Source organism: Primulina tabacum, chromosome 10 (assembly GCF_025594145.1).
Source record: "Primulina tabacum isolate GXHZ01 chromosome 10, ASM2559414v2, whole genome shotgun sequence".
Classification (NCBI taxonomy): Eukaryota; Viridiplantae; Streptophyta; class Magnoliopsida; order Lamiales; family Gesneriaceae; genus Primulina; species Primulina tabacum.
In genome coordinates this window covers 28,844,279-28,868,395 of record NC_134559.1, presented here as the reverse complement: position 1 = coordinate 28,868,395, position 24,117 = coordinate 28,844,279, and the positions used below count along the sequence as shown (strand labels likewise).

At 42.3% G+C, this 24,117-nt stretch overlaps 14 non-coding genes and 4 pseudogenes across 14 annotated transcripts; all 18 read right to left on the bottom strand.

Moving 5' to 3' along the window:
- Window positions 1-618: 618 nt before the first annotated feature.
- LOC142510815 (5S ribosomal RNA) lies at window positions 619-737 on the bottom strand. Its single transcript, XR_012808682.1, has one exon. It is a non-coding gene; the product is annotated as a 5S ribosomal RNA (ribosomal RNA).
- A 684-nt stretch (window positions 738-1,421) lies between these two features.
- On the bottom strand, window positions 1,422-1,540 carry LOC142516259 (5S ribosomal RNA). The gene has a single exon (XR_012812062.1). It is a non-coding gene; the product is annotated as a 5S ribosomal RNA (ribosomal RNA).
- Window positions 1,541-2,220: 680 nt separating this feature from the next.
- On the bottom strand, window positions 2,221-2,339 carry LOC142508460 (5S ribosomal RNA). The gene has a single exon (XR_012806671.1). It is a non-coding gene; the product is annotated as a 5S ribosomal RNA (ribosomal RNA).
- A 1,383-nt stretch (window positions 2,340-3,722) lies between these two features.
- LOC142516526 (5S ribosomal RNA) lies at window positions 3,723-3,841 on the bottom strand. Its single transcript, XR_012812316.1, has one exon. It is a non-coding gene; the product is annotated as a 5S ribosomal RNA (ribosomal RNA).
- A 1,068-nt stretch (window positions 3,842-4,909) lies between these two features.
- Window positions 4,910-5,028, bottom strand: LOC142514513 (5S ribosomal RNA). Its single transcript, XR_012810403.1, has one exon. It is a non-coding gene; the product is annotated as a 5S ribosomal RNA (ribosomal RNA).
- Window positions 5,029-6,614: 1,586 nt separating this feature from the next.
- LOC142512691 (5S ribosomal RNA) lies at window positions 6,615-6,732 on the bottom strand (annotated as a pseudogene).
- A 680-nt stretch (window positions 6,733-7,412) lies between these two features.
- Window positions 7,413-7,531, bottom strand: LOC142516823 (5S ribosomal RNA). Its single transcript, XR_012812596.1, has one exon. It is a non-coding gene; the product is annotated as a 5S ribosomal RNA (ribosomal RNA).
- A 657-nt stretch (window positions 7,532-8,188) lies between these two features.
- LOC142506910 (5S ribosomal RNA) lies at window positions 8,189-8,307 on the bottom strand. Its single transcript, XR_012805183.1, has one exon. It is a non-coding gene; the product is annotated as a 5S ribosomal RNA (ribosomal RNA).
- Window positions 8,308-8,932: 625 nt separating this feature from the next.
- LOC142509175 (5S ribosomal RNA) lies at window positions 8,933-9,051 on the bottom strand. The gene has a single exon (XR_012807361.1). It is a non-coding gene; the product is annotated as a 5S ribosomal RNA (ribosomal RNA).
- Window positions 9,052-9,733: 682 nt separating this feature from the next.
- Window positions 9,734-9,852, bottom strand: LOC142509345 (5S ribosomal RNA). Its single transcript, XR_012807523.1, has one exon. It is a non-coding gene; the product is annotated as a 5S ribosomal RNA (ribosomal RNA).
- A 498-nt stretch (window positions 9,853-10,350) lies between these two features.
- On the bottom strand, window positions 10,351-10,469 carry LOC142515051 (5S ribosomal RNA). Its single transcript, XR_012810916.1, has one exon. It is a non-coding gene; the product is annotated as a 5S ribosomal RNA (ribosomal RNA).
- A 683-nt stretch (window positions 10,470-11,152) lies between these two features.
- LOC142510659 (5S ribosomal RNA) lies at window positions 11,153-11,320 on the bottom strand (annotated as a pseudogene).
- Window positions 11,321-12,003: 683 nt separating this feature from the next.
- LOC142509648 (5S ribosomal RNA) lies at window positions 12,004-12,122 on the bottom strand. Its single transcript, XR_012807813.1, has one exon. It is a non-coding gene; the product is annotated as a 5S ribosomal RNA (ribosomal RNA).
- A 682-nt stretch (window positions 12,123-12,804) lies between these two features.
- Window positions 12,805-12,921, bottom strand: LOC142510640 (5S ribosomal RNA; annotated as a pseudogene).
- Window positions 12,922-19,496: 6,575 nt separating this feature from the next.
- LOC142508957 (5S ribosomal RNA) lies at window positions 19,497-19,615 on the bottom strand. The gene has a single exon (XR_012807152.1). It is a non-coding gene; the product is annotated as a 5S ribosomal RNA (ribosomal RNA).
- Window positions 19,616-20,297: 682 nt separating this feature from the next.
- LOC142507756 (5S ribosomal RNA) lies at window positions 20,298-20,418 on the bottom strand. The gene has a single exon (XR_012806004.1). It is a non-coding gene; the product is annotated as a 5S ribosomal RNA (ribosomal RNA).
- Window positions 20,419-21,099: 681 nt separating this feature from the next.
- LOC142511788 (5S ribosomal RNA) lies at window positions 21,100-21,223 on the bottom strand (annotated as a pseudogene).
- Window positions 21,224-21,905: 682 nt separating this feature from the next.
- On the bottom strand, window positions 21,906-22,024 carry LOC142515526 (5S ribosomal RNA). Its single transcript, XR_012811369.1, has one exon. It is a non-coding gene; the product is annotated as a 5S ribosomal RNA (ribosomal RNA).
- Window positions 22,025-24,117: the final 2,093 nt, after the last annotated feature.

Genomic DNA, 24,117 nt, shown 5'->3' with positions numbered 1-24,117 from the left:
GTCTTAAAGAAGGAATTCGGCTAAAATCTCACCAGCTCATTGCGGAGTAACGGGTCTCGTTCGTTTGCCCGTTTACAATCAAATTAGCCTACAATTTTGTCCAAATCCGACAGTGCCCGAGCTACGTTGATTTCAGTCGAAATAATTATTTTTAATGAGTTAACCATCTTTGGGGTAATCTGCGTCATACCCTTCCGCACAGAACCGGCTCACGACAACAAAAATCGATAATGGTTCCCAGAAAATAGAAAAAAAATAAAAAGAAGGAAATAACAAATGTAAAGCTATTATTATGCCTGGGATACGATAAAATGGAATCGGAATCGAATTTCGAACTTTTTAAATGGATTTCTCGAGGAAACGAAAGCTTAACAGAAGCGGTAAATCGCAAATTAGAGGGTCTTAGAGAAGGAATTCGGCTAAAATCTCGTCATTGCGTAGTAATGAGTCTCGTCCGTTTGTCCGTTTACAATCAAATTAGCCTACAATTTTGTCCAAATCCGGCAGTGCCCGAGCTACTTTCATTTCACATGTCTTATCTGGTCCCGATCGAGATTCAGGTTATTTGAGCCGAAACTCGTCTGTCAACAAGTAATCAGAAATAGAAAAACACGAAAAGGGGTGCAACACGAGGACTTCCCAGGGGGTCACCCATCCTAGTACTGCTCTCGCCCAAGCACGCTTAACTTCAGAGTTCTGATGGGATCCGGTGCATTAGTGCTGGTATGATCGCACCAAACATTGAGTGAGATGTTTATTCTTATATCCCTCGACTACGTGTGGAGCGGACGGCGATGGACAACACGCGGCACTGCTCTGGCCCAATCATAACCATGAAGTTAAGCGTTCTCGCGCGATGGCAGAGCTAGGATGGGCGACCACCCTGGGAAGACCTCGTGTCGCGACCGTTTACGTAAATAATGGATATAAAATTCGAAATAATTGTTTTTAATGAGTTAACCGTCTCCGGATTAATCTGCATCATACCCTTCCGCACAGAACCGGCTCACGACAACAAAAATCGATAAATGTTCCCAGAAAATAGAAAAAAAAATAAGAAGAAGGAAATAACGAATGTAAAGCTATTATTATGCCTGGGATACGATAAAATGGAACCACAATCGAATTTCGAACTTCCTAAGCGGATTTCTCGAGGAAACGAAAGCTTAACAGAAGCGGTAAATCGCAAATTAGAGGGTCTTAGAGAAGGAATTCGGCTAAAATCTCGTCAGCTCATTGCGTAGTAATGAGTCTCGTCCGTTTGCCCGTTTACAATCAAATTAGCCTACAATTTTGTCCAAATCCGGCAGTGCCCGAGCTACTTTCATTTCACATGTCTTATCTGGTCCCGATCGAGATTCAGATGATTTGAGCCGAAAATCGTCTGTCAACAAGTAATCAAAAATAGAAAAACACGAAAAAGGGTGCAACACGAGAACTTCCCAGGGGGTCACCCATCCTAGTACTACTCTTGCCCAAGCACGCTTAACTTTAGAGTTCTGATGGAATCCGGTGCATTAGTGCTGATATAATCGCACCCGACATTGAGTGGGATGTTTATTCTTATATCCCTCGAGTACGTGTCGAGCGGGCGGCGATGGACAACACGCGGCACTGCTCTCGCCCAATCATAACCATGAAGTTAAGCGTTCTCGCGCGATGGCAGAGCTAGGATGGGTGACCACCCTGAGAAGACCTCGTGTCGCGACCGTTTACGTAAATTATGGATAAAACAGTCGAAATAATTGTTTTTGTTGAGTTAACCGTCTCCGGAGTAATCTGCGTCATACCCTTCCGCACAGAACCGGCTCACGACAACAAAAATCGATAAATGTTCCCAGAAAATAGAAAAAAAAATAAGAATGAAATAACGAATGTAAAGCTATTATTATGCCTGGGATACGATAAAATGGAACCGAAATCGAATTTCGAACTTCCTAAGCGGATTTCTCGAGGAAACGAAAGCTTAACAGAAGCGATAAATCGCAAATTAGAGGCTCTTAGAGAAGGAATTCGGCTAAAATCTCGTCAGCTCATTGCGTAGTATGAGTCTCGTCCGTTTGCCCGTTAACAATCAAATTAGCCTACAATTTTGTCCAAATCCGGCAGTGCCCGAGCTACTTTCATTTCACATGTCTTATCTGGTCCCGATCGAGATTTAGATGATTTGAGCCGAAAATCGTCTGTCAACAAGTAATCAAAAATAGAAAAACACGAAAAGGGGAGCAACACGAGGACTTCCCAGGGGGTCACCCATCCTAGTACTGCTCTTGCCCAAGCACGCTTAACTTCAGAATTCTGATGGAATCCGATGCATTAGTGCTGATATGATCGCACCCAACATTGAGTGGGATGTTTATTCTTATATCTCTCGAGTACGCGTGGAGCGGGCGGCGATGGACAACAGGCGGCACTGCTCTCGCCCAATCATAACCATGAAGTTAAGCGTTCTGGCGCGATGGCAGAGGTAGGATGGGTGAGCTCCCAGGGAAGACCTCGTGTCGCGACCGTTTACGTAAATTATGGATAAAACAGTCGAAATAATTGTTTTTAATGAGTTAACCGTCTCCGGAGTAATATGCGTCATACCCTTCCACACAGAACCGGCTCACGACAACAAAAATCGATAAATGTTCCCAGAAAATAGAAAAAAAAATAAGAAGGAAATAACGAATGTAAAGCTATTATTATGCCTGGGATACTATAAAATGGAACCGCAATCGAGTTTCGAACTTCCTAAGCGGATTTCTCGAGGAAACGAAAGCTTAACAAAAGCGGAAAATCGCAAATTAGAGGGTCTTAGAGAAGGAATTCGGCTAAAATCTCGTCACCTCATTGCGTAGTATGAGTCTCGTCCGTTTGCCCGTTAACAATCAAATTAGCCTACAATTTTGTCCAAATCTGGCAGTGCCCGAGCTACTTTCATTTCACATGTCTTATCTGGTCCCGATAGAGATTCAGATGATTTGAGCCGAAAATCGTCGGTCAACAAGTAATCAAAAATAGAAAAACACGAAAAGTGGAGCAACACGAGGACTTCACAGGGGGTCACCCATCCTAGTTCTGCTCTCGCCCAAGCACGCTTATTCTTATATCCCTCGAGTACGTGTGGAGCGGGCGGCGATAGACAACACGCGGGACTGCTCTCGCCTAATCATAACCATGAAGTTAATCGTTCTGGCGCGATGGAAGAGCTAGGATGGGTGACCTCCCTGGGAAGACCTCGTGTCGCGACCGTTTACGTAAATTATGGATAAAACAGTTGAAATAATTGTTTTTAATGAGTTAACCCTCTCCGGAGTAATCTGCGTCAAACCCTTCCGCACGGAACCGGCTCACGACAACAAAAATCGATAAATGTTCCCAGAAAATAGAAAAAAAAATAAGAAGAAGGAAATAACGAATGTAAAGCTATTATTATGCCTGGGATACGATAAAATGGAACCGGAATCGAATTTCGAACTTCCTAAGCGGATATCTCAAGGAAACGAAAGCTTAAAAGAAGCGGTAAATCGCAAATTAGAGGGTCTTAAAAAAGGAATTAGGCTAAAATCTCGTCCGTTTGCCCGTTTACAATCAAATTAGTCTACAATTTTGTCAAAATCCGGCAGTGCCCGAGCTACTTTCATTTCACATGTTTTATCAGGTCCCGATCGAGATTCAGATGATTTGAGCCGAAAATCGTCTGTCAACAAGTAATCAAAAATAGAAAAACACGAAAAGAGGTGCAACACGAGGACTTCCCAGGGGGTCACTCGTCCTAGTACTGCTCTCGCCCAAGCACGCTTAACTTCGGAGTTCTGATGGGATCCGGTGCATTAGTGCTCGTATGATCGCACCCAACATTGAGTGGGATGTTTATTCTTATATCTCTCGAGTACATGTTGAGCGGGCGGCGATAGACAACAGGCGGCATTGCTCTCGCCCAATCATAACCATGAAGTTAAGCGTTCTGGCGCGATGGCAGAGCTAGGATGGGTGACCTCCCTGGGAAGACCTCGTGTCGCGACCGTTTACGTAAATTTTGGATAAAACAGTCGAAATAATTGTTTTAAATGAGTTAACCGTCTCCGGAGTAATCTCCGTCATACCCTTCCGCACAGAACCGACTCACGACAACAAAAATCGATAAATGTTCCCAGAAAAATAAAAAAAAATAAGAAGAAGGAAATAACGAATGTAAAGCTATTATTATGCCTGGGATACGATAAAATGGAACAGGAATCGAATTTCGAACTTCCTGAGTGGATTTCTCGAGGAAACGAAAGCTTAACAGAAGCGGTTAATCGCAAATTAGAGGGTCTTAGAGAAAGAATTCGGCTAAAATCTCGTCAGCTCATTGCGTAGTAATGAGTCTCGTTCGTTTGCCCGTTTACAATCAAATTAGGCTACAATTTTGTCCAAATCCGGCAGTGCCCGAGCTACTTTCATTTCACATGTCTTATCTGGTCCCGATCGAGATTCAGATGATTTGAGCCGAAAATCGTCTGTCAACAAGTAATCAAAAATAGAAAAACACGAAAAGGGGTGAAACACGAGGACATCCCAGGGGTAAATAACGAATGTAAAGCTATTATTATGCCTGGGATACGATAAAATGGAACCGGAATCGAATTTCGAACTCCCTAAGCGGATTTCTCGAGGAAACGAAAGCTTAACAGAAGCGGTAAATCGAAAATTAGAGGGTCTTAGAGAAGGAATTCGGCTAAAATCTCGTCAGCTTATTGCGTAGTAATGAGTCTCGTCCGTTTGCCCGTTTACAATCAAATTAGCCTACAATTTTGTCCAAATCCGATAGTGCCCGAGCTACTTTCATTTCACATGTCTTATCTGGTCCGGATCGAGATTCAGATGATTTGAGCCAAAAATCGTCTGTCAACAAGTAATCAAAAATAGAAAAACACGAAAAGAGGTGCAACACGAGGACTTCCCAGGAGGTCACCCATCCTAGTACTACTCTCGCCCAATCACGCTTAACTTCGAAGTTCTGATGGGATCCCGTGCATTAGTGCTGGTATGATCGCACCTGACATTGAGTGGGATGTTTATTCTTATATCCCTCGAGTACGTGTGGAGCGGGCGCCGATGGACAACACGCGGCACTGCTCTCGCCCAATCATAACCACGGAGTTCTGATGGGATCCCGTGCATTAGTGCTGGTATGATCGCAACCGACATTGAGTGGGATGTTTATTATTATATCCCTCGAATACGTGTGGAGCGGGCGCCGATGGACAACACGCGGCACTGCTCTCGCCCAATCATAACCATGAAGTTAAGCGTTCTGGCGCGATGGCAGAGCTAGGATGGGTGACCACCCTGGGAAGACCTCGTATCGCGACCGTTTACGTAAATTATGGATAAAACAGTCGAAATAATTGTTTTTAATGAGTTAACCGTCTCCGGAGTAATATGCGTCATACCCTTCCCCACAGAACCGGCTCACGACAACAAAAATCGATAAATGTTCCCAGAAACAAGAAAAAAAAATAAGAAGAAGGAAATAACGAATGTAAAGCTTATATTATGCCTGGGATACGATAAAATGGAATCGGAATCGAATTTCGAACTGCCTAAGTGGATTTCTTGAGGAAACGAAAGCTTAACAGAAACGTTAAATCGCAAATTAGAGGGTCTTAGAGAAGAAATTCGGCTAAAATCTCGTCAGCTCATTGCGTAGTAATGAGTCTCGTTTGTTTGCCCGTTTACAATCAAATTAGGCTACAATTTTGTCCAAATCCGGCAGTGCCCGAGCTACGTTGATTTCACATGTCTTATCTGGTCCCGATCGAGATTCAGATGATTTGAGCCGAAAATCGTCTGTCAACAGGTAATCAAAAATAGAAAAACACGAAAAGGGGTGCAACACGAGGACTTCCCAGGGGTGTTCTGATGTGATCCGGTGCATTAGTGCTGGTATGATCGCACCTGACATTGAGTAGGATGTTTATTCTCATATCCCTCGAGTACGAGTGGAGCGGGCGGCGATGGACAACACGCGGCACTGCTCTCGCCCAATCAGAACCATGAAGTTAAGCGTTCTGGCGCGATTGCAGAGCTAGGATGAGTGACCTCCCTGGGAAGTCCTCGTGTCGCGACCATTTACGTAAATTATGGCTAAAACAATAGAAATAATTGTTTTTATTGAGCTAACCGTCTCTGGAGTAATCTGCGTCATACCCTTCCGCACATAACTGGCTCATCACAACAAAAATCGCTAAATGTTCCCATAAAATAGAAAAAAAAATAAGAATAAGAAAATAGCGAATGTAAAGATATTATTATGCTTGGGATACGATAAAATAGAACCGGAATCGAATTTCGTACTTCCTAAGCGGATTTCTCGAGGAAACGGAAGCTTAACAGAAGCGGAAATTCGCAAATTAGAGGGTCTTAGAGAAGGAATTCGGCTAAAATCTCGCCACCTCGTTGCGGAGTAATAAGTCTCGTTCGTTTGCCCGTTTACAATCAAATTAGCCTACAATATTTTCCAAATCCGGCGGTGCCCGAGCGACGTTGATTTCACATGTTTTATCTGGTCATGATCGCGATTCAGATGATTTGAGCCGAAAATCGTCTGACAACAAGTAATCAAAAATAGAAAAACACGAAAAAGAGTGCAACACAAGGACTTACCAGGGGTCACCCATCCTAGTACTGCTCTCAACCAAGCACGCTTAACTTCGAAGTTTTGAGGGGATGCGGAGCATTAGTGATGGTATGATCGCACCCGACATTGAGTAGGATGTTTATTCTTATATCCTTCGAGTATGTGTGGAGCGGGCGGCGATGGACAACACGCGGTACTGCTCTCGCCCGATTAGAACCATGAAGTTAAGCGTTCCAGCGCGATGGCAGAGCTAGGATGGGTGACCTCCATGGGAAGTCCTCGTATCGCGACCGTTTACGTAAATTATGGAAAATTAGTCGAAATTATTGTTTTTAATGAGTTAACCGTCTCCAGAGTAATCTGCTTCATACCCTTCCGCACAGAACCGGCGTACTACAACAAAAATCGATAAATGTTCCAAAAAAATAGAAAAAATTAAGAAGAAGAAAATAGCGAATGTAAAGCTATAATTATGCCTCGTATACGATAAAATGGAATCGGAATCGAATTTCGAACTTCCTAAGCAGATTTCTCGAAAAAAAGAAAGTTTAACAGAAGCGGAAAACCGCAAATAAAAGAGTCTTAGAGAAGGAATTCGTCTAAAATTTCGCCAGCTCATTGCGGAGCAATGAGTCTCGTTGTTTTGCCCGTTTACAATCAAATTAGGCTAAAATTTTGTCCAAATCCGGCAGTGCCCGAGCTACGTTGATTTCACATGTTTATCTGGTCCCGATCGAGATTCAGATGATTTGAGCCGAAAATCGTCTGTCAACAAGTAATCAAAAATAGAAAAACACGAAAAGGGGTGCAACGCGAGGACTTCCCAGGCGGTCACTCGTCCTAGTACTGCTCTCGCCCAAGCATGCATAACTTCGGAGTTCTGATGGGATCCGGTGCATTAATGCTGGTATGATCGCACCCGACATTGAGTGGGATGTTTATTCTTATATCCCTCGAGTACGTGTGGAGCGGGCGGCGATGAACAACACGCGGCACTGCTCTCGCCCAATCAATACCATGAAGTTGATGGGTGACCTCCCTGGGAAGTGCTCGTGTCGCAACCGTTTACGTAAATTATGGATAAAACAGTCGAAAATAACTGTTTTTAATGAGTTAACCGTCTCCGGTGTAATCTGCGTCATACCCTTCCACACAGAACCGGCTCACGACAACAAAAATTGCTAAATGTTCCCAGAAAATAGAAAAAAATAAGAAGAAGAAAATAGCGAATGTAAAGTTATTATTATGCCTGGGATACGATAAAATGGAACCGGAATCGAATTTCGAACTTCCTAAGCGGATTTCTCGAGGAAACGAAAGCTCAACAGAAGCGTTAAATCGCAAATTAGAGGGTCTTAGAGAAGGAATTCGGCTAAAATCTCGTCAGCTCATTGCGTAGTAATGAGTCTCGTCCGTTTGCTCGTTTACAATCAAATTAGCCTACAATTTTGTCCAAATCCGGCAGTGCCCGAGCTACTTTCATTTCACATGTCTTCTCTGGTCCCGATCGAGATTCAGATGATTTGAGCCGAAAATCGTATGGCAACAAGTATAATCAAAAACAGAAAAACACGAAAAGAGGTGCAACACGAGGACTTCCCTGGGGGTCATCCATCCTAGTACTGCTCTCGCCCAAGCACACATAACTTCGGAGTTCTGATGGGATCCGGTGCATTAGTGTTGGTATGATCGCACCCGACCTTGAGTGGGATGTTTATTCTTATATCCCTCGTGTACGTGAGGAGCAGGCGGTGATGGACAACACGCGGCACTGCTCTATCCCAATCAGAACCATGAAGTTAATCGTTCTGGCACGATGGCAGAGATAGGATGGGTGACCTCCCTGGGAAGTCCTCGTGTCGAGACGGTTTACATAAATTATGGCTAAAACAGCCGAAATAATTGTTTTAAATGAGTTAACCATCTCAGGAGTAATTGGCGTCATACCCTTTGGCGCAGAACCGGCTCACGACAACAAAAATCGCTAAATGCTCCCAAAAAATAGAAAAAATATAATAATAAGAAAATAGCGAATGTAAAGCTATTATTTTTCCTAGGATACAATAAAATAGAACCGGAATCGAATTTCGGAGTTCCTAAGCGGATTTCTCGAAAAAAAGAAAGCTTAACAGAAGCGGAAAATCGCAATGAGTCTCGTTGTTTTGCCCGTTTACAATCAAATTAGGCTACAATTTTGTCCAAATCCGGCAGTGCCCGAGCTACGTTGATTTAACATGTCTTATCTGGTCCCGATCGAGATTCAGATGATTTGAGCCGAAAATCATCTGTCAACAAGTAATCAAAAATAGAAAAATATGAAAAGGGGTGCAACACGAAGAATTCCTAGGGGGTCACCCATCTTAGTACTGCTCTCGCCCAAGCATGCTTAATTTCGGAGTCCTGATGGGATCCGGTGCATTAGTGCTGGTATGTTCGCAACCGACATTGAGTGGGATGTTTATTCTTATATCCTCGAGTATGTGTGGAGTGGGCGGCGATGGACAACACGCGGCACTGCTCTCGCCCAATCAGAACCATGAAGTTAAGCGTTCTGGCGCGATGGCAGAGCTAGGATGGGTGACCTCCCTGGGAAGTCCTCGTGTCGCGACCGTTTACGTAAATTATGGATAAAACAGTCGAAAATAATTTTTTTTAATGAGTTAACCGTCTCCGGAGTAATCTACGTCATACCCTTCCACACAGAAGCGGCTCACGACAACAAAAATTGCTAAATGTTATCAAAAAATAGAAAAAAATAAGAAGAAGAAAATAGAGAATGTAAAGCTATTATTATGCCTGGGATACGATAAAATGGAACTGGAATCGAATTTCGAACTTCCTAAGCGGATTTCTCGTGGAAACGGAAGCTTAACTGAAGCGGAAAATCGCAAACTAGAGGGTCTTAGAGAAGGAATTCGGCTAAAATCTCGCCAGCTCATTGCAGAGTAATGAGTCTCGTTTGTTTGCCCGTTTACAATAAAATTAGGCTACAATTTTGTCCAAATCCGGCAGTGTCCGAGCTACGTTAATTTCAAATGTCTTATCTGGTCCCGATCGAGATTCAGATGATTTGAGCCCAAAATCGTATGTCAACAAGTAATCAAAAATAGAAAAATACGAAAAGGGATGCAACACGAGAACTTCCCAGAAGGTCACCCATCCTGGTACTGCTATCGCCCAAGCACGCTAAACTTCGGAGTTCTGATGGGATCCGGTGCATTAGTGCTGGTATGATCGGAGTAGAAATAAAACAGTAGAAATAATTGTTTTTAATGAGTTAACCATCTACGGAGTAATCAGTGTCATACCCTTCCGCACAGAACCGGCTCATGACAACAAAAATCGCTAAATGTTCCCAGAAAAGAGAAAAAAAATAATAATAAGAAAATAGCGAATCAAAAATAGGATTATGCCTGGGATACGATAAAATGGAACCGGAATCGAATTTCAGACTTCCTAATCGGATTTCTCGAGGAAACGGAAGTTTAACAGAAGCGGAAAATCGCAAATTAGAGGGTCTTAGAGAAGCAATTCGGCTAAAATATCGCCAGCTCATTGCGTAAGAATGAGTCTCGTTCGTTTGCCCGTTTACAATCAAACTAGCCTACAATTTTGTCCAAATCCCGCGGGTCCCGAGCTACGTTAATTTCACATGTCTTATCTAGTCCCGATCGAGATTCAGATGATTAGATCCGAAAATCGTCTGTCAACAAGTAATCAAAAATAGAAAAACACGAAAAGTGGTGCAACACGAGGACTTCCGAGGGGGTCACCCATCCTAGTACTGCTCTCGTCCAAGCACGCTTAACTTTGGAGTTCTGATGGGATCCGGTGCATTAGTGCTGGTATGATCGCACCCGACATTGAGTGGGATGTTTATTCTTATATCCCTCGAGTACGTGTGGAGCGGGCGGCGATGGACAACACGCGGCACTGCTCTCGCCCAATCAGAACTATGAAGTTAAGCGTTCTGGCGCGATGGCAGAGCTAGGATGGGTGACCTCCCTGGGAAGTCCTCTTGTCGCGACCGTTTACATAAATTATGGCTAAAACAGTCGAAATAATTGTTTTTAATGAGTTAACCGTCCCCGGAGTAATCTGCGTCATACCCTTCCGCACAGAACTGGCTCACGGCAAAAAAATCGCTAAATGTTCCCAGAAAATAGAAAAATAAATAAGAAGAAGAAAATAGCGAATGTAAAGCTATTATTATGCCTTAGTTACGATAAAAGGGAACAAGAATCGAATTTCGAACTTCCTAAGCGGATTTCTCGAGGAAACGGAAGCTTAACAGAAGCGGAAAATCGCAAATTAGAGGGTCTTAGAGAAGAAATTCGGCTAAAATCTCGCCAGCTCATTGCGGAGTAATGATTCTCGTTCGTTTGCCCGTTTACAATCAAATTAGCTTACAATTTTGTCCAAATCCGACAGTGCCCGAGCTACGTTGATTTCACATGTCTAATCTGGTCCCGATCGAGATTCAGATGATTTGAGCCGAAAATCGGCTGTCAACAAGTAATCAAAAATAGAAAAACACGAAAAGGGGTGCAACACGAGGACTTCCCTGGGGGTCACCCATCCTAGTACTGCTCTTGCCCAAGCACGCTTAACTTTGGAGTTCCCATGGGATCCGGTGCATTATTGCCCAAGCACGCTTAACTTCGGAGTTCCTATGGGATCCGGTGCATTAGTGCTGGCATGATCGCACCAGACATTGAGTGGGATGTTTATTCTTATATCTCTCGAGTACGTGTGGAGCGGGCGACGATGGACAACACGCGGCACTGCTCTCGCCCAATAAGAACGATGAAGTTAAGCGTTCTGGCGCGATGGAAGAGCTAGGGTGGGTGAGCTCCCTGGGAAGTCCTCGTTTCGCGACCGTTTACGTAAATTATGGCTAAAACAGTCGAAATAATTGTTTTTAATGAGTTAACCGTCTCCGGAGTAATCTGCGTCATACCCTTCCGCACAGAACCGGCTCACGGCAAAAAAATCGCTAAATGTTACCAGAAAATAGAAAAAAAAATAAGAAGAAGAAAATAGCGAATGTAAAGCTATTATTATGCCTGAGATACTATAAAATGGAACAGGAATCGAATTTCGAACTTCCTAAGCGGATTATTCGAGGAAACGGAAGCTTAACTGAAGCGGAAAATCGCAAATTAGAGGGTCTTAGAGAAGGAATTCGGCTCAAATCTCGCCAGCTCATTGCGGAGTAATAAGTCTCGTTGGTTTGCCCGTTTACAATCAAATTAGGCTATATATTTGTCCAAATCCGGCAGTGCCTGAGCCACGTTGATTTCACATGTCTTATCTGGTCCCGATCGAGGTTCAGATGATTTGAGTCGAAAATCGTCTTTCAACAAGTAATCAAAAATAGAGAAATACGAAAAGGGATGCAACACGAGGACTTCCCAGGGTATCACTCATCCTCGTACTGCTCTCGCCCAAGCACACATAACTTCGGAGTTCTGATGGGATCCAGTGCATTAGTGCTAGTATGATCGCACCCGATATTGAGTGGTATGTTTATTCTTATATCCCTCGAGTACGTGTGGAGCGGGCGGCGATGGACAACACGCGGCACTGCTTTCGCCCAATCAAAACCATGAAGTTAAGCGTTCTGGCCCGATGGCAGAGCTAGGATGGGTGACCTCCCTGGGAAGTCCTCGTGTCACGACCGTTTACTTAAATTATGGATAAAACAGCCGAAAATAATTTTTTTTAATGAGTTAATTGTCTCCGGAGTAATCTGCGTCATACCCTTCCACAGAGAACCGGCTCACGACAACAAAAATCGCATAATGTTCCCGAAAAAAGAAAAAAAATAAGAAGAAGAAAATAGCGAATGTAAAGCTATTATTATGCCTGAAATACGATAAAATGGAACAGGAATCGAATTTCGAACTTCCTAAGCGTATTTCTCAAGGAAACAGAAGCTTAACAGAAGCGGTAAATCGCAAATTAGAGGGACTTAGAGAAGGAATTCGGGTAAAATCTCGTCAGCTCATTGCGTAGTAATGAGTCTCGTCCGTTTGCCCGTTTACAATCAAATAGCCTACAATTTTGTCCAAATCCGGCAGTGCCTGAGCTACTTTCATTTCACATGTCTTATCTGGTCCTGATCGAGATTCAGATGATTTGAGCCGAAAATCGTCTGTCAACAAGTAATCAAAAATAGAAAAACACGAAAAGGGGTGCAAAACGAGGACTTCCCAGGGGTCACCCATCCTAGTACTGTCTCGCCCAAGTGCGCTTAATTTCGGAGTTCTGATGGGATCCGGTGCATTAGTGCGGGTATAATCGCACCCAACATTGAGTGGGATTTTTATTCTTATATCTCTCGAGTACGTGTGGAGCGGGCGACGATGGACAACACGCGGCACTGCTCTCGCCCAATCAGAACGATGAAGTTAAGCGTTCTGGCGCGATGGAAGAGCTAGGGTGGGTGACCTCCCCGGGAAGTCCTCGTGTCGCGACCCTTTATGTAAATTATAGCTAAAACAGTCGAAATAATTGTTTTTAATGAGTTAACCGTCTCCGGAGTAATCTGCGTCATACCCTTCCGCACAGAACCACCTCACGGCAACAAAAATCGCTAAACGTTACCAGAAAATAGAAAAAAAAATAAGAAGAAGAAAATAGCGAGTGTAATGCTATTATTATGCCTGAGATACGATAAAATGGAACAAGAATCGAATTTCGAACTTCCTAAGCGGATTTCTCGAGGAAACGAAAGCTTAACAGAAGCGGAAAATCGCAAATTAAAGGGTCTTAGAGAAGGAATTCGGCTAAAATCTCGCCAGCTCATTGCGGAGTAATGATTCTCGTTCGTTTGCCCGTTTACAATCAAATTAGCCTACAATTTTGTCCAAATCCGGCAGTGCCCGAGCTACGTTGATTTCACATATCTTATTTGGTCCCGATAGAGATTCAGAAGCGGAAAATTGCAAATTAAACAGAAGCTTAACAGAAGCGGAAAATCGCAAATAAAGGGCGGTTATAAACTACCGCTTGGGCGCCGAACACTCTGCCCGGTACTCGGCTTGTTATCCATTGGCGCTCGGGCGGTAATTTTCTACCGCTCGGGCGCCACAGGTTCTGCCCGAATGGTATTCTTATTGAACACTGGCGCTCGGGCGGTCATTTCCTACCGCTCGGGCGCCAACAGTTCTGTCCAAACATTGTACTTTTTATATGTTTTGCCCAATCTGGTCTCGAAATGGCCCGGCTATAATCACCTCAATTCTTAATCAATAATCTCAGATTAACAGAATCAAAATCTCGGGCATTACATTTCTCCACCCCTAAGATTTGATTTCGTCCCCGAAATCACATGCAATCAAATTAGATATCAGAAAGAAATGTATAGTAGAAGCTGAATCAAAATACTCACATCAGTGAAATAACTCAGGAAATCTCTGTCTCATATCAAACTTGGTTTCCCAAGTAGCTTTATCAATGTCATGACGACTCCACTGAATCTTCACAAGTGGAATAGTCTTCATTCTGAGCTACTTTTCTTTACGATCAATAATCTGAATCGGTTTTTCGAAATAGCTCAATGTCTCATTCAATTCAACTTCGTATCGTTGAATTATATGTGAAGTATCTTGCATGTACTTCTGCCATAAAACTACATGAGAGACATCATGTATTCCGGATAATGAAAGCGGTAAAGTGAGTCGATAGGCACGATCTCCTATCTTCTCAAGAATCTCATACGGCCCAATCTATCGTGGAGACAACTCCCCTTTCTTGCCAAATCGGACAATTCATCTGAAAGGTGAAATTTTCAAAAATACTCGGTTTCCAGCCTCAAATACCAACGGTCGTCGTCGGACATTGGCATATTTGGCTTGTCTGTCTTGGGCTGCCTTCATTTTCTTCTGAATCTGCTTCACTTTTTCAGTCATATCTCTGATCATGCCAGGTCAATATCAGGAACCTCAGAGATATCATCCCAATAAAGAGGGGATCAACATTTCATTTCGTACAACGCTTCGAAAGAAGTCATTTCAATACTTGTCTGATAGCTGTGGTTGTATGATAATTCACAAATGACAATAAATCATGTCAACTAGTGCTAAAATCCAGCACTACAGTTCTTGGATATTCTCCAGTATCCGGATAGTTTGCCTCGACTATCCGTCAATCTATAGACGATAGGTGAAGGAGTTTATAATATATTCTGCCAAAAATACAAAATCAACCGAAAATCATGGTATGATATAGTCAATTTTGGCATTCAATGCAGTCTAATCACTCTTCTGACATAACTCTTGATCGTCTGATCTTATCTGTACATCATCCTGTACACCTAATGTATGCATATTCAAGCATTCTATCAATTATAATCATAATCACATCGCATCACAGTCTTAGGAAAATTTCGATAGTTTCGTCACCAATCCATAGAAATGTACTCTCATTTCTATTTAAATATCAATAATCGGTATAACCCATCTCCTGGTTTCTATCTTTCTCTCTTTATCTGTAGGTAATTAGACATTCCAGTACAAACTCTGTCACATCTACTCTCATCTGTTTCTATCAACATCTTTTCAACTATCAAAATGCATACTGAATAAGTTATTGCACACTGTCTGGCAATATTTATCATTTTAAATTCGGAACATTTGGAACAACAGATTGGTTATTCATATACAAGGCAGTATTACTTACCTGATTCAAACCCAGATTCAAAACAACAGCAAGCTTCAATCAGATTCAAAACATCACTCATCGGTACTGATCTGCTAAACTCATAAACCACAAATGTTTGACACTGATATCAACCTCGGCCAACTAATTCCGGTTTAACTCTGCTAAATTCAACAGATATATCATCTTCAGATATAACACACCCTGAATGTAATCTGTCTCAATCAGGATGCAATCTGTTTCTGATATCAAATCAAGGCTAAAATCAATCTCTCTGATTGGAATCGAATCAGAAGTCTTATCGGGGAAAACATTATTAACTTTCTTATCATTGGTAAATCAGCCAATGATAGACTCAACTTCAGTAAATCAACTGAATACATAAGGAGTCCCTCTGTTCCTTTCTGTAATAATCGAGTTATAGATGGTACGAATTATCAAATGAATTCTCAATCTAGAATCCTTATCGTACACTATTCATCCCTTGGCCATCTCAGGTCCGATTTTCACAATCTTCTGGAACTAATCTAGGGTAGCTCTGTACTTGGTCAGCATATCAATATCAGTAATGCAGTCTCAAAACCAGACAACACTAGTACAATACAAGCTACCACACGATCTAACTCAATCTCATTCTCATCCTACTATAGTATACGATATTTTACAGAATTCACTGATATAAAAACTCTCCCCAACTAGTCAAGAGATACACTACAGTAGAATAAAGCTTCAACAGGCAATGCATGACTCAATGCAAATCGTTTAGAAATAAACATATGGGAAGCATCCGTATTTATCAATAAAAAAGCAGGATAACTAAATCAAGAACAGTTACCTGCAACATCATCATCTGGTGCTTCCTGAGCCTGCTCCTCAGTCAAAGCAAATACTCTGGCCTGCTGTCTAGGAGGCTGGCCAACTGTCTGACTTCCTCCTGGCCTCTGCTGTGACTGAGATGGTGCTGGCTGAAATGAAGGAACAGCAGCTGATCGTCTACTCCACTGTGCCGCTGATCCAGATGATTCGGCTCTCTGGGATCCTTGAGAACCCTTCTGTGGACACACTCTGGCAAAATGTCCCTGTTGTTTGCAGAAGTGGCAACTACCAAGTACTCCTTGGCATTGCTCAGTGGAATGTCTCCCTCCACAATTTCCGCAGTAAACGCCGGTATAACTCTGTTCGGAACCACTGGAGCTAGCAGAACTGCCGCCAGACTTCTTAAACTGCTTTCCTCTAGCCTTCAGAAAATCTTTCTTTCTACCACTGCTACTGTCACTCTCAAATCGGGGAGGTGGTTGATGTGGTCTCGATTCTAGGGGAACAGATGCAGCTCTTCTCTGCCTTATCAGGCCTGCTTCAGCGCCCTTTGCTCTATTCATGGCATCAGCAAAGTTATTCGGTCGCCCTGTGTTCACCAATGTAAATATATCGGGATTTAAGCCATTGATGAACTGATCAGCAACGGCTTCGTCATTTCCAGCCACATGGGGAGCAAACTTCAATAAGGTAGAGAACTTGGTCACATATTCTTCAATGTTCAGCTGACCCTGTCTCAAATTGGCAAATTCCGCCCCCTTGTCTTTTCTGTACGACACTGGGAAAAATCTCTGATAAAACTCAGTTTTAAATACATCCCAAGTAATAGTCGTACCCCGATTCTCCAAGGCCTTCTTCATCGTAATCCACCAGTTCTTTGCAACATCAAGCAATTGGTGCCCAATCAATTTAATTCGGCGCTCATCACTGTACTCCAGTGAATCAAACAACATCTCAATGTTATCTAACCAACTTTCACACTCAACTGATGTCTCAGTACCCTTCAGTGTCGGTGGTTTGAACGACTGAAACCTTTTCAATAATGTCTCCATTGGAGTGGTTGTAACATCCATTGGAGGATTCGATGTGCTACCCTGTTCTGGTATTCTTCGAGGAGGCATATCTGAATATCAAAAGGATTAGTAACCCCAATCCAACAAACCTGTTTCAATTTAGTCCCTCCTCCGATCATCTTACTGCTGATCAAGAATCGGTTCAAATTCGTTCCCAATAATACATATTACACAATCGAATCAGATAAGTCAAGTAACATGTATTATATAAAGCAGTAAAGCATACTAGCAATCACAAGCAAGGAAAGAAAACTCAATCTACCCCGCTCACTAGCTTCTATCTCAGTCTGAAGGATCTATCGCTCTGATACCACCTGTTGTGGGGGCTCGGACGCTAATCATGTTCTTAATCATCATTGGGACTAATTAATCAATTATAAAACAGGGTCTAATTTTTTTTTTAAAATGCGGAACGTAGTGAAATAAAACGTATATACATCTCAGTATAAAAGTACAAGTCCTGTACCACATACATTTATTCAACTAAGGTTTAACAGCTAATATCAAGTGTCCAACCCTATCTCTAATCCAAGTCCGGAGCCTCCACTCTAATCACGATCTTTCCTCATCTCCTCGACCCTGAGCCTGTCCCACCTGTTGTCATGCACACATACAAAACAAGACAACAGCCGGATAACTCCGGTGAGAATAAATCCCAGTATAAACAATGTAAACATGCAATCATATAAAAACATATACAAAAGCATATAACAAATATCATTCACATGCAGCCAATCAACAAACATGTATGATATCAAAACTGTAAATCAACTAGTCGTATCAGACTTGACTCAAACAACGCGTCGTCTCAGACTCGACTCATTCCTAATCTAGGGATCCCGATTTTGAATATTGAGAATTATATCGAATCTCAGTCGATAGGAATGACCCAACCCTAAACGGCATCGATATAATTCCTATATCCAGTGTCTGGGCGAAACAGCCACAGAATTGACGAATCAGTCAAGGATTAAGAGAATCAGCCAATAATTAGACGAATCAGTCAGGGACTAGGCAAATCAGCCGATTACTAGGCGAATCAGCCAGTAGCTTGGCAACTCCGTCGATAGCTAGACGAGTCAGTCTATGACTAAACGAATCAGTAGTCAAAACATGCAGTGGCTATAAATCAATAGACTACAAACATCAATCTCATTAACTACAAATATCAATGCAGTAAACTAGGTATGTGATTTAGGAAAACTCGAGTCAAACCTCACTCGAGTTGTGCAATCCCAACTCAACATTAATTTATTCCTTTCTTTCTGTCACTCTGACTCTGTCAAAGTCTCGAACTCAAAGCCTGACAATATCAATCTGGCAATAACAATATCGAGGAGTATAATATCAATACATTACTCCAATCAAATCTGTTCTGCTCAATACTCAATCTAATTCACTATCGATGGCATAACGGTACAATATCGATATACCCAACAATACAATATTAGTCAGATATCACTTCCAATATCTCATAATCGATAACAATTCAATTTTGATATCAAATCGACTCCAAAACTACTCCGAAAATCATAACAATTTCATATGATATCTGTTCTCCAGTCCGGTTTCGATTATACAATGTCTAATATCGCAAGAACATCATATATGAATCATATCCGATTCCTTCAACATCATAATTTCAAATCATATCAAAACGTAGCAAAACTTACGTCCAGTTGAAGCCTGCGTCGATAAGAACACAGTACTGAAGTCGGATTCAAAATCGGACGGGCGGAACATTCACAAATCACAAATCTATACGCTAAAAGGCGTAAGGATTTCTTAGAGAAATCCTCGACTCTTCCTGCTAAATTCTGAAGAAGGAAACTTATATATATATATATATATATATATATATCTCATGCATGTAAAGATATGTGTCCCATTCTCCCTGATTTTCAGTCGGTGCTCGGGGGGTTATAAACTACTGCTCCGGCGCCGAACACTCTGCCCGGTACTCGGCTTGTTATCCATTGGCGCTCGGGCGGTAATTTTCTACCGCTCGGGCACCACAGGTTCTGCCCGAATGGTATTCTTATTGAACACTGGCGCTCGGGCGGTCATTTTCTACCACTCGGGCGCCAACAGTTTGTCCAAACATTGTACTTTTCATATGTTTTGCCCAATGTGGTCTCGAAATGGCCCGGCTATAATCACCTCAATTCTTAATCAATAATCTCAGATTAACAGAATCAAAATCTCGGGCATTACACCGGGAGTGCCCGTGCTACGTTGATTTCACATGTTTTATCTGGTCCTGATCGAGATTCAGATGATTTGAGCCGAAATTCGTCTGTCAACAAGTAATTAAAAATGGAAAAACACGTAAAGGGGTGCAACACGAGGACTTCCTAGGGGGTCACCCATCCTAGTACTGCTCTCGCAGAAGCACGCTTAAATTCGGAGTTTTGATGGGATCCGGTGCATTAGTGCTCGTATGATCGCACCTGACATTGAGTGGGATGTTTATTCTTATATTTCTCGAGTACGTGTGGAGCGGGCGCCGATGGACAACACGTGGCACTGCTCTCGCCCAATCAGAACCATGAAGTTAAGCGTTCTGACGCGATGACAGAGCTAGGATGGCTGACCTCCTTGGGCATTCCTCGTGTCGCGACCGTTTACGTAACTTATGGCTAAAACAGTCGAAATAATTGTTTTTAATGAGTTAACCATCTCCAAAATAATCTTCGTCGTACCCTTCTGCACAAAACCGGCTCACCACAACAAAAATCGCTAAATGTTCCTAGAAAATAGAAAAAAAAAAGAAGAAAAAAATAGCTAATGTAAAGCTATTATTATGCCTAGGATACGATAAAATGGAACCGGAATCGAATTTCAGACTTCCTAAACGGATTTCTCGAGGAAACGGAAGCTTAACAGAAGCGGAAAATCGCAAATTAGAGAGTTTTAGAGAAGGAATTTGGCTAAAATCTCGCCACCTCGTTGCGGAGTAATAAGTCTCGTTCGTTTTCCCGTTTACAATCAAATTAGGCTACAATTTTGTCCAAATCCGGCAGTGCCCGAGCTACGTTGATTTCACATGTCTTATCTGGTCCCGATCGAGATTCCGATGATTTGAGCCGAAAATCGTCTGTCAACAAGTAATCAAAAATAGAAAAACACGAAAAGAGGTGCAACAGGAGGACTTCCCAGGGGGGGTCACCCTTCCTAGTACTTCTCTCGCCCTAGCACGCTTAACTTCGGAGTTCTGATGGGATCCGATGCATTAGTGCTGGTATGATCGCACCTGACATTGAGTGGGATGTTTATATTTATATCCCTCTTTTACGTGTGGAGCGGGCGGCGTTGGAGAACATGCGGCACTGCTCTCGCCCAATCAGAACCATGAAGTTAAGCGTTCTGGCGCGATGGCAGAGCTAGGATGGGTGACCTCCCTGGGCAGTCCTCGTGTCGCGACCATTTACGTAAATTAAGGCTAAAACAGTCGAAATAATTGTTTTTAATGAGTTAACTGTCTCCAAAGTAATCTGCATCATACTCTTCTGCACAGAACCGGCCCACGACAAAAAAAATCGCTAAATGTTCCCAGAAAATAGAAAAAAAATAAGAAAAAGAAATGGCGAATGTAAAGCTATTATTATGCCTAGGATACGATAAAATGGAACCAGAATCGAATTTCGAACTTCCTAAGCGGATTTCTCGAGGAAACGGAAGCTTAACAGAAGCGGAAATCGCAAATTAGAGGGTCTTAGAGAAGGAATTCGGCTAAAATCTTGCAACCTCATTGCGGAGTAATGAGTCTCGTTCGTTTGCCTGTTTACAATCAAATTAGCCAACAATTTTGTCCAAATCCGGCAGTGCCCGAGCTACGTTGATTTCACATGTTTTATCTAGTCCCGATCAAAATTCAGATGATTTGAGCCGAAAATCGTCTGTCAACAAGTGATCAAAAATAGAAAAACACGAAAAACGGTGCAACACGAGGACTTCCCAGGGGGTCGGGTCACCGATCCTAGTACCGCTCTCGCCCAAGCACGCTTAATTGCGGAGTTCTGATGGGATCCGGTGCATTAGTGCTGGTATTATCGCACCCGACATTCAGTGAGATGTTTATTCCTATATCCCTGGAGTACGTGTGGAGCAGGCGGCGATGGAAAACACGCAGCACTGCTCTCGTCCAATCAGAACCATTAAGTTAAGAGTTCTGGTACGATGGAAGAGCGAGGATGGGTGACCTCCCTGGGCAGTCCTCATGTTGCGACCGTGTAAGTAAATTATGGATAAAACAGTCGAAATAATTGTTTTTAATGAGTTAACCGTCTCCGTTGTAATCTGCGTCATAACCTTCCGCACAGAACCGGCTCACGACAACAATAATCGCTAAATGTTCCCAGAAAATAGAAAAAAAATAAGAAGAAGAAAATAGCGAATGTAAAGCTATTATTATGCCTGGGATACGATAAATTGGAACCGGAATCGAATTTCGAACTTCCTAAGCGGATTTCTCGAGGAAATGGAATCTTAACAGAAGCGAAAAATCGCAAATTAGAGGGTCTTAGAGAAGCAATTCGGCTAAACTCTCGCCAAATCATTGCAGAGTAATGAGTCTCGTTCGTTTGCCCGTTTACAACAAAATTAGCCTACAATTTTGTCAAATCCGGCAGTTCCCGAGCTACGTTGATTTCACATGTCTTATCAGGTCACGATCGAGATTCAGATGATTTGAGCCGCAAATCGTCTGTCAACAAGTAATCAAAAATAGAAAAACACGAAAAGGGGTGTAACACGAGGACTTCCCAGGGGGTCACCCATCCTAGTACTGGTCTCACCCAAGCACGCTTAACTTCGGATTTCTGATGGGATCCGGTGCATTAGTGCTGGTATGATCGCACCCGAAATTGAGTGGGATGTTTATTCTTATATTCCTCGAGTACGTGTGGAGCGGGCGGCGATGGACAACACGCGGCACTGCTCTCGCCCAATCAGAACCATGATGTTAAGCGTTCTGGCGCAATGGCAGAGCTAGGTTGGGTGACCTCTCTAGGCAGTCCTCGTGTCGCAACCGTTTACATAAATTATGGATAAAACAGTCGAAATAATTGTTTTCAATGAGTTAACCGTCTCCGGAGTAATCTGCGTCATGCCCTTCCGCACAGAACCGGCTCACGACAACAAAAATCGCTAAATGTTTCCAGAAAATACAAAAAAATAAGAAGATGAAAATAACAAATGTAAAGCTATTATTATGCTTGGGATACGATAAAATGGAACCGAAATCGAATTTCGAACTTCCTAAGCGGATTTCTCGAGGAAACGAAAGCTTAACAGAATCGGAAAATCGCAAATTAGACGGTCTTAGAGAAGGAATTCGGCTAAAATCTCGCCAGCTCATTGCGGAGTAATGAGTTTCGTTCGTTGGCCCGTTTACAATCAAATTAGGCTACAATTTTGACCAAATCCGGCAGTGCCCGAGCTACGTTGATTTCACATGTCTTATCTGGTCCTTGTCGAGATTTCGATGATTTGAGCCGAAAATCGTCTGTCAACAAGTAATCAAAAATAGAAAAACACTAAAAGAGGTGCAACACGAGGACTTCCCAGGGGGTCACCCATCCTAGTACTTCTCTCGCCCAAGCACTCTTAACTTCGGAGTTGTGGGGTCCCGGACGCTAATCGTTTTCTTAATCATCTTTGGGAGTTAATTATCAATTCAGATAATCAGGGTCTAAAAATTTTTCTTTTTAAAATGCAAGTGCGGAGCGTAATGGAATGTAACTAATATATATCTCAGTATATAAGTACAATAATGTACAACAATTATTCAAACTAGTCTAAGGTTCAACTACTAAATTTTAAGTATTAAACCAAATCTACAATAAGTCCGGAATCACCACTCTAAACTCGTCTTCTCTCATCATCTTCTTGACCCCGATCCTGTCCCACCTGTTGTCATGCACACATACAAAACAAGACAACAGCCAGATACTCCGGTGAGAATAAATCCCAGTATAAATAATGTATACATGCAGTTAACTGAATTAACATAAAAGCATGAATTATATCTTATCACATGTAGCATAACCAAACAACATGTATCAATACCAGTCTGTCTCGCACATTCCCTTACTCGCGCATATGCGCGCCTTCCGCCGCGCATGTGCGCCGAACTCTCTGGACGTTCCACGCATATGCGCGCATTCAAGCCGCGCATGTGCGCCGATTATATTCTTCACACCTAATGTGATTCCTTCTTTCGGCTCTCCCGATCTGATCCGTTCCGTCTATAATCATCTTTAAATAAATAAATAAATCATTTCAGATTAATCTCAGATTACAGTAACAAAATCTCGGGCCTTACATTTCTCCCCCTCTTAGATCGGAGTTCGTCCTCGAACTCGCAAGTAATCAATTCAGATATATCAGAAGAATGTATACAGATTTTAAATCAGAAACTCATCTCAATGAATCCATTCTGAAATCTCAATCTCATATCATATTCTGTCTTTCAAATAATCTCTTTGCTATTTTGAAAATCTTACTGTGTTTTCAACAACAGAATAATTTTCATTTTCTTCTGAATCAGTTCCATTTTTCTTGCTCTATCTCAGACTCTATCAGATCTTATCTCAGATATCTTTGAGTCATTATCCTTATACGCAGGAAATCTGCAGTTCTCATTGGACCAGAATGCACAAAGTAATAATGTTTCGTTTTCACTAGTGCTAACATCCAGCACTACGGCTCTATAAATAACTTCCCATATCTGGATAGTATAGAAAAAAGTTCATGGTATATTCTGCCACAAGCACAAAATCAAGCAAAATCACAATCTGATATATTCTACTTCGGCATTCTAGTTATTCTGACCACTTTTCTTACATCGATCTGTGTCATTTGGTCATGTTTGTACGTTATCTGGTACAAACTAATAGATATAGATTGAACAATCTGTCAATCACAATCACATTACATCACAATCTGGAAAGT